We start from the raw sequence: 13,657 nt of genomic DNA, 5'->3' as shown, positions 1-13,657 counted from the left end.
TTGACTGTTTAAATATACCAGAATAATGCTGAAATCCATCCCCCTTTCACAAGATCAAGCTTGCAGCAGGTTTGTCTTCACAAGTTGAAGGTAGCTCAGGTGTCTGTCTGCACCCCAGATATACCAGACCAAGACCTTTGATCTTCACCTGAAAACAGGGTCATCCCCCACACTGTGTAACTCTTCCCATTAATTGCCTTCTGAAGTCCAGGTAAGCTCTTCATTAACACTTGACTCAGTATGCTTATAGACTTCTGTTGTAAGATACACAATGGTCCACCAGGGATATAAGTGTCTCCCACCTCCCTGTCTGGAGAAGTATGACTCAAGGCACACTATCTTTGAGTGACCTGCCTTTGATTACAAGGCCTAGTTAGAATAATTTTCAGCATGGATACATAACCCCATAGATATTCTCTGTACAGACATCTCACAATCACGATGACCAGTGTGAAACAGGCTTTCAGTAAAGGCCTTTCATGATCCCTTTTTGGTAAACCCTGGGGATCCCTGAATCCATATGTGCCTTTCTGTCCTTGGGTCACTATAACCCTATAAAACAAAACAAAAAAAAGTGTCACTTCAAGTTGAAAGCTGATCTAACAGTCCTCCAGGAATCCTCATTGAGCCTGAGGCTTTTTTAGTAATTACCCAGCCAAGTCTAGGCAGGTGTTAATTCAGTTCAATAAAAAAATTGAACCCATAAATCCTATCAACCGATAAAGACATGGAAGGAAGGCTCTTAATTAACAACGCTGGCGTCTCCCATGTTACATACACTTTTTTGTTAACTTTTGTTACAACGAAGATGATTCCTCCTTTTTCAATCAATTATTTTGAGATTGACTCCTCCCTAGTAAATCTGATTATATCAAGGGACTTCAGCAAAATGTTAGACCTGCTTTTGGACAGATCGAGCAGACTCCACCATTCCTAATCCTCCGTGAGGCAGACCATTATTGCCCAGACGGGGCTTAAAGGACATGTGGAGGCAGCAGAACCCTAGAGGTAGAAACAACACCTTTTTCTCACCCTTGCATTCTCTATAATCAGAGTGAATTCTGTTTGGTATCAGGTGGCTTTGTATTTCATTAACAATGAAACAACACCTACTATGATCTTTGATCATGCACCTGTGGTGTTGCTACTCATCTCCTGAAATATAGGGGCTACTGGAAGATGGAGGTTAAACTCCTCTTTATTACTAGACACACAATTTAAAAAAAAAAACTTTGTGGAGGAAGAAACACAATTTTTCTTTGAGACCAATGACAACCATTTGATCTCCTAAGCAATCTCACTGGATGCTTTCAAGGCATACTTAAGGGGAAGAATAATATCCTACTTCTCTCATAAAAAGAGAGCTAAGCAGGGTGAGCTGGTGAATTTAATGTAAAGGCTCAAGCAGGCAGATCTTAGCTATGCTGATTCTCCCTCTTCTGATAAACTCCAAGATGACCCATCTCAGATATGAAATTAATACATTAACCTTGACTCAGGCTGAATTTGCTTTGTTTAGAGTAAAAGAGACATACTAGGAATTTAGCAACAAAACTGAGAAACTAATTCACTGAAAGCTAACATCCCCTCAATTCACTCGTCAGAGGCAGATACTCACCAATCAAAAAAGTATTAATGAACAATTCTCTAAATTCTACCAATGCTCATATTGAAACGAAAATTCCCGATTAATTACTTGACGAATACACCAAACCCCCCCCCCCAAAAAAAACAAACCTGCGACTCCCCCAGCTAACAGTAGAACAAAAAATTTTGCTTGATTCCCCTTTACAAACTTCTGAGAGCATAGCTGTCCTATGCAACAAGAAATTGGGTAAGGCCCCAGCCTCGAAGGCTTTCCTGGTGAATTTTATGCCCAATTCAAAAACACTCTGGCTCCCAGACTGGCCAAAGTATACACTGAGGCTTTTTGGTAGAAGCACTCTGCCCTCTTCAGTGAATGAAGCCCTAATCTCTGTCAGTTTTAAGCCTGACAAAGATGCCTATGAACATGCTAACTATTTACTAATATCCATAATCAACTGATATTAAAATATTGTCTAGAATCCTAGTTGGATGATTAGAAAAAGTAATGCGCATAATACACCTGGACCAGGTGGGTTTTATACAAGAGAGACAAGGGTCAGAAAACACTCAACTTAATGTGCTGTCCTACTATCAAAACTCCTTAAAACTGATGGCTGTTCTGTTGGTGGATGTGGAAAAAGCCTTCAATAGAGCAAATTGGAGGTATTTTTTCCTCATCCTATAAAAATATGGACTTCGTGTCTCTTTCATTTCCTAGGTTAGACTTCCATGCTACAATCCCAGGTTGCAACCAATAACTACATTTCCCCTCTTTTCAGTCTCTAGTCCCGCAGTAATAGACAGGGTTGTCCCCACCTCCTCTCCTTGGAGCTGCATGCAATACAAATCAGAGCACGCTAGGGGATCCAAGGTATTACACATAGGGTCTTAACAGACAAAAATATGCTGATATACTTTTATTCATCACCAACCCCCCTCGGACCACCTCCAATATATTACAAAGCCATTGAATTGTTTGGGAAAATCTCAGGGCACAAAATTAATTGGCACAAGTTGGAGACTGTCAATCTCTCTCAGAAAGGGCATAACGTCACCCTCTTAGACAAAACTTCGCTGGCAACAGGAGGAAATCAGCCAGTGGCTTGGGAGTCTGCTTTTCTAGTAATATAAAAGAGTCAAAATTAATTTTAATCTTCTTACCACACCAGTAGCTTTGGATGTACATAGATGACAGGCCCTCCCTCTATCCCTTTGGGGTAGAGTTTAATATATTAAAGATGAATGTCCTCCTAATGGTTCTATTTATGCTTAGCTCCTTGTCAGTTTATAATTACCCTTCAGGTATTTTTTTTCAGAATTAACATTTGTAAGATCTTCTTGTGGGGTGTGGGCAACAAGCCCAGAATATCCTTTGAGAAAAACCGCAACTGCCTATCAAATCAGGCGGCTTTGAGTCTACCCAACTTTAGGCTTTACTATATTAGCTTCAATCTTGAAACAAATGGCATAATGATTGGCCCTTCAATGCTCAGGCTCTCCAGCCTGGCTGTACATGGAGGAAGGAACTGTAGCCCCACCACCACTAGAATCAATTCTAAAATCAGACTTCTTCAGAAAATGGTAGAAGAAATCGGTCACAATTCTGACATCTTGGAAAGCTTGGTATCTGGTTGCGTCTCAGTTTAAATATCTCTTATTACATTCAGAGACTTCAATTTGGAGTCATTCAAAAATTTTAATTGCATATAGACGCACTCTATGGCCTGACTGAATTTAAAGAAGACATTTTGAGCATTAATCACATAATTGAAAATGATTCCTTCATGCTCCTTCCTCGTCTTAGGAAGAAATTTCAATGGACCCAAAGAAGGAATGGCAAATATTTCATGCTCTGCAACACCAGTTTGGTTTAGATACCTTTGCAGCCCCAGAATCCTTAACTTTGGAGCTTCCTGAAAAAGTTAGTCTACTGAAGTCATTGTCTAGTCTGTATTCCAAACTATCAGGCAAATTGGCAATCAGCATGGACAATGTTAGAAAGAAATGGGAAGATGAGTGATTAGTTTCCCTTACCAACATTGAGTGGAATCAGATTTCTTCCACTATACAACCCCAAATCTAGCAAGCAGTGTTAAGATAAGTCCAGTAGAAAGTTCTTTGGAGAATGCAATAGATTCCATATAGACTTTTCAAGTCCAGAGTACCCAGGTTTGACAAATGCTGGTGCTGCAATGCAGCAGGTACTCAACTTACACCATATGCTTTGGGATTGTCCTGCGAGCTGTCTTTTCTGGATAGAGGTAAATATATGGACCAATTTCTTTCTGTCCACCAATGTGGAACTGCAGGCTGGCCACACCGTCCTAACCAATCCATCTTGGATACTGAAGGCCTTTGAAAGAGTATGGTTGGGTAGAACTTGATCACAGCCAAACATCTAGATCTACAATGGTGGCAATCCCAAATGCACCCACCTAGGGGCCGCAGGGACAGGCCAGCTGCTTTGGGAAGCCATGCGGAGCCGGGTAGGGAGCCCGCCAGCTTTATTTTCTTCTTCTTATAAATATATCTGTTAGTCAATTGTGAAGAGGTCAGCAACACTTCAGGGATATTCCCTGAGCACAGAAGGTTGACCTTGAGTCTTAACATATGCAATAATTCGGTCTTTTGGCTGAACAAGTTGCCCCTTCAAAGGGTAAATCTTCAACAGTGACCTGTACCTCCACGGGGAACCCTGAAAAGTGAAGCCAGGATTCCTGCTGCCATCAATCTAGAGGCTGCATTGGCCATATCTACTGCAGCCTGGAGATTATCTGGCCACCAGCCTACCTTTTTCCGTAAGGGCCTGGAAGTGTGTCTTCCCGTGGAAGCGTGTCTCAAAAATCTGAAAACTTGGAATAGTTGACAAAATTCTACTTTGCCAGTAATGCTTGATAATTGACTATTTGGAATTGCAAGCTGGTTGATTGTGAATACCTTTCTTCCCAGAAGATCCAGGTGGTTAGCTTCTTTATCCAAAGGGGTAAATCGGCTGTGTAGTTGTCTCCACTTTTCACCATCAGTTTGCACCACGGAGTTTGGGACAGGATGAGTGAACAGAAAACTCTGCTCCCTTAGCTAAGAAAATATATATCTTTCTTTGCTTTTAGAAGTAGGTGCACATGGTGCTGGAGTGTGCCACACCATCTTAGCCAGTACTAGGAGAACCTCATTCACTACACTAGGAGCACTACCCTACTAGCCCTGCACGCTGTAGACTGTCCAAGAGTTGTGTGGTGATTCCTGGACCTTGTCCACAGGGATCTGAAGCACCTTATCAATGCTCCTTAATAGCTGCTGGAATGGTTTGTGATTATTAGGCACAACATAGTAATGCTGAGGCAACTCCTGCCGTCTCAGGAGATGATGATGATAGATCCAATCCTCATTCCTCCTCTTCCTTGGGCTCTGGGAGAGCTCAGCTTGCTCTCTTGAAGAAGAGGGATATAGTGTAATTCTATACAGGACTGTACCAATTCTGGCTAATGTGTACATGGGCGCCAACTTATATGGGCTCCTGGGGCTTTAGCCCCAGGAATATTCACAGACAGGGGCTCTGCTCCAGCAATATTTGGAGCTAGGTTTCTCCCCTGCTCTGCGCGGCAGCCCAGAGCCCTTTAAATCCCAGCCGCGGCTGGGAGTCAGAGGGCTCTGGGCTGCCTGCAACCGCGGGGAGCCCAGAGCCTTTTAAATCCCGGCCGCGGCTGGGATTTAAAAGACTCTGGGATCCCTGCCGCAGCGGGCAGCCCAGAGCCCTCTGATTCCCGGCCGCGGCTGAGATTTAAAGGGCTCCGGGCTCCCCCCTGCAGCGGGCAGCCCAGAGCCCTCTGATTCCCGGCTGCGGCTGAGATTTAAAGGGCTCCGGGCTCCCCCCTGCAGCGGGCAGCCCAGAGCCTTCTGATTCCCGGCCGCGGCTGGGATTTAAAGGGCTCCGGGCTCCCCCCTGCAGCGGGCAGCCCAGAGCCCTCTGATTCCCGGCCGCGGCTGGGATTTAAAAGGCTCTGGGCTCCCCACCGCAGCGGGCAGCGCAGAGCCCTTTGAATCCCGGCCCCGGCTGGGATTTAAAGGGCTCTGGGATCCCCGCCCCAGCGGGCAGCCCAGAGCCCTCTGATTCCTGGCCACGGCTGGGATTTAAAGGGCTCTGGGTTCCCCACCCCAGCGGGCAGCCCAGAGCCCTCTGATTCCCGGCCGGGGCTGGGATTTAAAGGGCTCTGGGATCCCCGCGGCTGCCAGCAGCCCAGAGCCCTTTGAATCCCAGCCCCTGGCCACTGATTGCCCCCTCCCCAGACTCCTGCCCCAACTGCCCCCCAGGACCTCCACCCCCTATCTAAGCACCACTGGTCCTTGTTCCCCGATTACACCCTCCCGAGATCCCTGCCTCTAACTGCCCCTTGGGACCTCAGCCCCTATCTAAGCCTCCCTTCTCCTTGTCCCCAACTGCCCCCTCCTGAGACCCCACCCAACTTCCCCCCCAGGACCGCACCCCCTACCTGTCCCCTGATAAACCTCCTAGACTCCCATGCCTATCCAATTGCTGCCTGTCCCCTGACTGCCCCTTCGAACCTCTGCCCCATCCAACCCGCCCTGCTCCTTGTCCCTTGACTGCCCCCCGGAACTCCCTACCCCTTCTCCAACCCCCAAACCGCTTACTGTGCCACTCAGACCAGCGTATCTGGCTCCGTGCAGCTCCAGACAGTTGCTGCCATGCTCCCCCATGGAGCCCACAGCCCTCTCCCACCCCCAGCACCTGCCTTCCAGATTTGAACACCTCAAAATCCAGGAGTGCTCAAGCTCGGTTTGGGCAGCTTTTACTTCATTTCTCCCAAATCAGTTTCCCCTGCAAGGTGCCAACTGAAGGTGTTGGAGAACAGAGAGATAGGGTGGCCTCCTAATGCCTGGAAAAGAGACAAAGGCCGGAGGAGGGAGTGTCAGTGCCTGTGCGGACTTCTGGGAAGTGCACGGTGTGGAAGTGGATGCTGTGATGCTTTGGAACAACTCCATACAAAGCCAGTCAGGACTCTGGGGGAGCCTCCTCTCTCAGAGCAGACTGTCTCCAGGGCAAGAAGCTTACACCTTCTTGGGTCTGACCTCGGAGCATTCAGCATCCCCGTCCACATCATGCACTTTCCAAAGTGAGTCTGCCCAGGCGGGTCCTGGGGCAACCAGAGGGCCCTGCACCCCAACTCCGCAGTCAGATGTGACTCTCAGCCAGACAGTAAAACAGAAGGTTTATTAGGTGACGGGAAACAGTTTAAACAGAGCTTGTTGGTACCGAAAACAGAACCCCTCTGTCAGGTCCATCTTGGGGGGTGGGGAGCCCAGAACCAAGTTCTGGGTCTCTCCCCATTTCCCCAGCCAGCTCCAAACTGACACTCCCTCCTCTGGCCTCTGTCTCTCTTCCGGACAAGGAGGCCACCTGATCTCTTTGTCCCCAACACCTTCAGTTGGCATCTTGCAGGGGAAACTGAGGCACCCACACAGTATTCAGAGAAAATATTAAGAACATTCCCACTTCATCACAACAGGTGCAACAAAATATAATACTGTATATTGAAGTAGGCAAGTGCTGCTTCTGACTTTCCACTTTTAATTGACCCTTGTAATCTTGTGGCACCGACGCGTTGTAGCTTCATTTTATATCAGCTTACAGGGCGGGAGCGGGCGGGCACCACCATTTTGGGCCCCACCAAAAATTATACAAACCTGCCGCCTATGAATGTGTATAAAGATCCCATGGTCCTCAATATGGCCAGTGAGAAGGGTCCATTGTAAGGTTTGTTTTGGGGGTTTTCCATTTTGTTTAAGTGGTTGTTTGCTTCCATGTTTGACCCCCTTCTTGTTCATCAGTTGCTGCCCTTTTTCAGTAAGAGCGGGAAAATTGTGTCATGTGACTTGGGAATAGCCTGCCTAGTAACAGGAGAGCACAAAAGCCTGGCACACCCTGTGAAGCATGCTGTCTGTCCCACAAGCAGCCCAATGTCTGCAGAATAACATCAAGGAAGAAGATCAACTCACCTGTTCCCAAGAGTGCTCCTGATCTTTGTCCAGTCCACGGTGTTCCTGGTTGCTGTCCTTGTCTGTTCTTCTACCAGACATGGTCCCAATCCTGTTGTGACATCCCTGTTCCCCTCCTGGTATCCCTGGGAAATGGTGATGTACAGTTTTACCTGTTTATCTTGTTGACCCACTTATAGTTTTGAGGTCCTGGCTTTATGCCAATTTGTGTATTAACTATTGAGTTATTTTAATAAATTGTATTGTTAGTACCCATTACTTGCCTGGTGCTTTTTCCTTCCTTGGGGGGGGGGGGCGGGGGGAAGGTCTGAAAGGGTGAGGGAAGGGGATTGCTATCAGTGATCAGATACAGATCAAGGGTACCTATAGGAAGGAGGGAGGGGAAATTACTTCCTGGCTTCTCTTCCAAGCTACTGGGGGTTTAACACCATTGTGGTTTGAGGGGGTCCCCAGAGCATAGGGTACCAATGGTATGCCACCCTATAGAGTTAGGGAGGGGCCAGGAGTTTCTGGATCCTGCAGCCAGGCTAACTTCCCTTGGTGGGGACCAATGATAGTCCTTCCTCAATGTCAGATGCTTCAGATGAAAACAGAGTCCAGTTCTAATGGCAACACCCTCAGTGCCATCAATGTCATAGCACCCCTAGTGCTGGATGGCAGTAGAGAACAATCTTAGTAGTATTCCTGTACCAAATGGTATCAAAATCTCCCAACAGAGAACAGGTTCCAAAAGAATGAGAAGTGCATGGATCAGGGAGAATGATATCCTCACAGGTAGTATACCTCTCCCTGCACGGGGGATGAAGATTGTCTCCTGTACTGATGGAGCTGGCATAAGAAGTGTCTTGGAAGTCATAGCTTATATATGTGAGCATGTCAGTACCACCGGTGCATATGGCTCTTTGTAATGTCGTCTTCTTTGGTATGGAGGGTAGTGGAAGCCACAGTGTTTCTCCTTGCTCTGTACCGATGGTGAAGCAGTAGAAGCTGGTCCTGGAACCAAAATAATCTTAGCCTTCCATGCCTGAAACTTGGCACCATTAGACCTCTCTAGATTTTAGAGTGCATTTTCCCTGTGTTCAGGAGGCTTCTTGCCTCCTAGCACTGTGGCTTCCTTAACAGGGGTGAGTAAACTCACAACAATATCTCTGCACATGCAAATTACAATTCACCAAGTTTTGCTTCTTTGTAAGTTAACCATAAGAATTTTCCTATATTTGTTAGCTTCTCTATAGGAGGTATTTATTAATTTTTTTCTGTTATAGTAGGGACTGAGGTAGTGTCAGAACACAAAGATGAGTTACATACCAGTAAACACAGAGTATGAATCCACAAACCTGTAATGCAGCAGGAGCTCAGAACCTTTTAGTCAGCAGTATTCATAGACATTAAGTTCTGATTGTTTTCACTTTAGTTGGCATAAGTAGTACATGTCCAAAGCCCACTGAAGTCAATCAGAAGCCTTAAGAGCTTCCCACTGACTTCAAATGACTTTGGATCAAGGCTGCATATACATGGATTTACAAAAAGTTAATTTAAAAAAAAAAGAAGAAAATACATGCTGGCAATGAGGAAAAACAGATCTCATTCTCTAACAAAGAAAATACTGACCTTGAATCCTTCAAATCATTTTGATTATTATAATATACATTCAAGAAGAAAAAAATTAAGACAACAAATGTCAGGAGGGATTTCAAACGATTCTTTATTACATGTGTTCTATTTTATAAACAGAAAATAAAACCTTAAGTTCCTTGAGAGTTGTGATTTCATACAAAGGACACTAAAATAATTCAAATATATCCTACATATTTTTACATCATTGAAAAGATTTGTTTCTTTTAAAGGTACATACACTTTTTTTAATGCTATTTAATTTTAATGGCCACTGACAGCTAGTATTGATATTTGCTATTACAAATCCTCTCAAATATTTTGATTAATATTTTGAGCCATTAAAATATTGGTGAACCTATGAGTGGTGTCAATATTGCACAGCTGTTTAAAATCACAACAACGCAGTGTGGTCTTATTTTGAATGAGCAAGGGAGTAATCCATATACATTCTCAAAGACCAAAGGAATTCTGCATGCAGAAAAACTGCAGGATTGAGCAAATATTTTCAGGATTTATTTAATCCACCAGATATAATTTAGTTTGCAAACAAAGTTTGTCCAAAAAAACAAAACCAAACCACTTTTTAAGGTAAGGGCAATATTTACAAAGACCAAGGGGAAATATATCAGATTTCTAAAGTACTGCTAATGAATATTAACATTTACAATATACTACAAAGATTCAATCACTTGGAATTTTTATAGTGTCGGTGCTATTAAAACAGTATAGGTCACTTAGAAGTAGTAATTAAGAAGACAGGTTGCGCCCCCCCCCTCTAATTTTTCTATATAACTATATATTTGTTACTCAGTTGTGAAGAGATCAGCAAAATCTCTGGGATTTTCATTTAAAAAAATTATATCCTTTCTTCGCCACAATTTTTAAACTGTCAGAACTCTTAACATCCAAGAGTTTAGCTTCAGGGGTGGTGTGGACTGGGGGCTTTATTTCTGGTGAGCTGTGTTAACTCAATCCTTCTAAGCACAAATAGACAACTGCCAATGAGGAAAGTGTCTCTCTCTCTTCAAACCAGGGAGTGAACAAGGTTTGGAATCATTGCATAAAGACATGCAGTATTTTCTGTTTACATAAATACACAAATATCCCTGCAGCTGTTATAATTCACCATGTGATCATCCAAATATCCACACCTTGTATCATTCTGCACCAGATGAGGTGAAGGATCACAAAAAAAGTGTACTAAATATCACACATGCAGTTATAAACCTTTACTGTCATGAGTACAGTCATTTATTCAAACATACATATATTTTTTAAAAGACCCTTTTGATAACATGCAGATCGGTGTAAGTAGTAGCAAGAATACCCCTCACCTTGTCTCATGAGTCTATGTATTAAAACATTTGGCCTGGTGGGATAGTTTGAGTGTGCCTACATGGTTGTGAAAGCAGTATAGCAGTGTGACAGACTCTACCCCCATGTTCATCCTTTTTAAAAGACTGATACATTTTGTAAAAAAAGTGAGGTATTATTTGGACACTCAGTCTGCTGAACATTATTGTCCTGGTAAAATGTGTGTGGTAACATTGTATGTAAAGTTGTAAGATTCTACACTGTATAACATTGCTGTGACATGTGCCAAAGTTAAAAAAAGCAGGCCCTAACCGGTTTTTCAGAGACAAAAAACACATTGACACCCCAAGCAGTTATCAGTATAATCAAATATTTGAGCATTGGCCTGCTAAACCCAGGGTTGTAAATGCAATCCTTGAGGGGGCCATTTAGGGAACTGGGGTAAAAATCTGTCTGGGGATTGGTCCTGATTTGAGGAGGGGGTTGGACTAGATGACCTTCTGAGGTCCCTTCCAACCCTGATATTCTGGGGGGGGGAGAGGGGGGAAGACTATCATCTGGTTAAGCAGCCATTATTTGGCAAGGAAAAGGGTGAGGATGAGAACTTTACATATTGGTAATGGAACAGCTGGGGGTCTTCTATGTAAACAGACTGACTGTTGCCTGAACCTCAGCTGAAGGTAATCCTCAAAGAGGGAAGAAGGGTATAAGAATGAGAAACAGGGGCTGCTAAACCACCTCTCTCCATTCATCTCTACTCACAACATCAAGAACATTTGAAAGACAAAGGAAACATCATTGAACTGGAGGAGAGATTCTGGCTGAAGCAATCCAGACAGACTGCTGTAAACTTATGCTGAGACTTAGCTTGTTAAGTTGGGTACAAAGAAAATAAAAGGCAAACTAATACCTAAGTCTGATTTTTATGCCTCATTATGTGCAATCACTTTAAATCTATCTTTCTGTAGTTGTTAAACTTTATCTAAACCAGTGTGTGTTTGGATCAAGTGTTTGAGAACCTCCACTTGAGATAACAGGGTTTTGCATGCTAGAGGCTGTGAATGAACTGGCCAGGAGTGGTTGTTCTCACAGCAAAGCAGTGTAAAAGGCACCCCACATTGGGGAATTGAGGGGACACAGCTGTTCAGCCATCCACACATGGTTCAAGCTAATTAAAGTTTTTTAAACTGGTTTAAGAGCCATTGTCACCTAAAAAAAAATTACTCTAAAAGTAACCTCATGGGCGACATGACTCTTGCATTTGAGGCGGAGTCCCAGTGCTGAAAGCTCCCTAGAAGGGTGGGAGGGGCACCAGTGCCAAATTCAGCCTCCTGCCCCTACTTGGTCCCCCGCCCCCACCCACTGACTGTGCTTCTCTGCCCCCTCCCTCGGGGGCTCCTCTTCCTGTGCCACTTGTGCCTCAGGAGGCAAAGAGATGGGAGTGGGAGGGACCGCAGGGGAGGAGGTTGAGGCATGAGAGGCTGAGGGCCACAGGGTAAGAGTGAGACACAGGAGCAGGGCCTCTGGGTGAAGTGTGGGCCAGGCCATGGCCCAAGCATCCTTTCAGCAGTGGGGCAGCCTGTTTGGAGAAACTTAGCATCCCTTGGCTATTATACCCACTGTCCATAAGTAACCTTCTTACCCAACAGCCTCTTAGATTACTAAAATGGAAACAACAGATTTCATTATTTTTGTAGCTTTCATTTGTTCCTCTCTCATCTTGGACAAGTCACTTTTGCTTCTAATCATTTTACTTTCCGGTTCTGATACAATCATACTATGCTGGTATATAGCAGTTGAAAACAATGCAAGGGTTTTTGTTTAAAAACTGTTCCCACTGCTTGCTACCCTCTAATGCCAGCTCTGGCTTTTACACATAAAAATGAATTAAAAAACAAAACAAAGTGATCATGTTATATCTGATGTTATCAGTCCTCATCCGCAAAGGAAACCTGAACAATGTTCAAAAAAATGAGCCTGGGAGCTTAAATTCATAACTCTGGTAAACACCAAAATTCATGGCCTGAACAGACACTGGATTTATGGTTCATTACAACAATCTGCAATCCACTAACCTCCTCTTTTTGTCTTATGACTGCAGAGGTGTTAACAGGCCACTCTACCTTGAATGGTCCCTTAGATTAGAATATGTACTAACTATTCAATGTACTAAACAATCTGTTCCACCTTGCATTTAGCTGTGACACTAGGAGTACCTGTCTCAGACCTGAAGAAAAACTGTGTGGCTCGAAAGCTTGTCTCTTGCCCCAACAGAAGTTGGTCCAATAAAATATATTACTTCACACACCTTGTCTCTCCAGGAATCCACCCCCCACCTCCACCCCCTCCCACTCAATAAATTAAAACTGACAAACATTGCTAAGTTTCCAAAAATACAAGAATATTTACAAGTGATAATAAATTAAGAGTTAAAACTAACCTGACATTAAATAAGTAATTTCAGAGAGCTCACCATACAAGTAATATGGCTGTGAACTTTGTTTTGCATTGATTACTGAACAAACTAAAGTAATAAAGGTGCATTTGCTAACAATTTATGTGTATTATAAATAAGACAGAGAGATGTACTGAAGGTTGGTCACCATTAACCCGGCTTCGGGTTTAATTTGCCTAGTTTTAGAAAAACTGGAGTATAATTCATGAACTCTAGGTCCTCAACGTATGGGTCAGATACTTGTAAAAAACTGAGTCTGGTGTAGATTTCAACCTGGGACTTCAATATAGAAAAATTGGCATTTGATAGGATTACTGAGGTGCTCCAGTTTATTTTTAAAACATGTTTATGAATGAGACTCTGAGGCTTATTAGCAAAGTACTGGAAAATTTAATTTGGGTACATGGTATCCTATCCACTTCCTTTTAAACTCCGAACCTTGAAAGAAAGCCTCACAAGACTAAAATGTTGAGAGGATACGACAGCAAACCCTGATAACCTGGTTTCTTAGGACAGCTGCCATGTCTTAGGAGCGTCTGTGCTTTTATGTAAATAGCATACATTCTGGGGCAAATCTTGGATTTTTACCTTATGAGGAAAGTTTATAATTTTTTTGGTGATAAAGACTACTTCATATGCAGCACTCAAGAATGCACACAGTACTCCCGA

The sequence above is a fragment of the Mauremys mutica genome, chromosome 1 (assembly GCF_020497125.1).
Source record: "Mauremys mutica isolate MM-2020 ecotype Southern chromosome 1, ASM2049712v1, whole genome shotgun sequence".
NCBI classification, from domain to species: domain Eukaryota; kingdom Metazoa; phylum Chordata; order Testudines; family Geoemydidae; genus Mauremys; species Mauremys mutica.
This window is presented reverse-complemented; position numbering follows the sequence as displayed.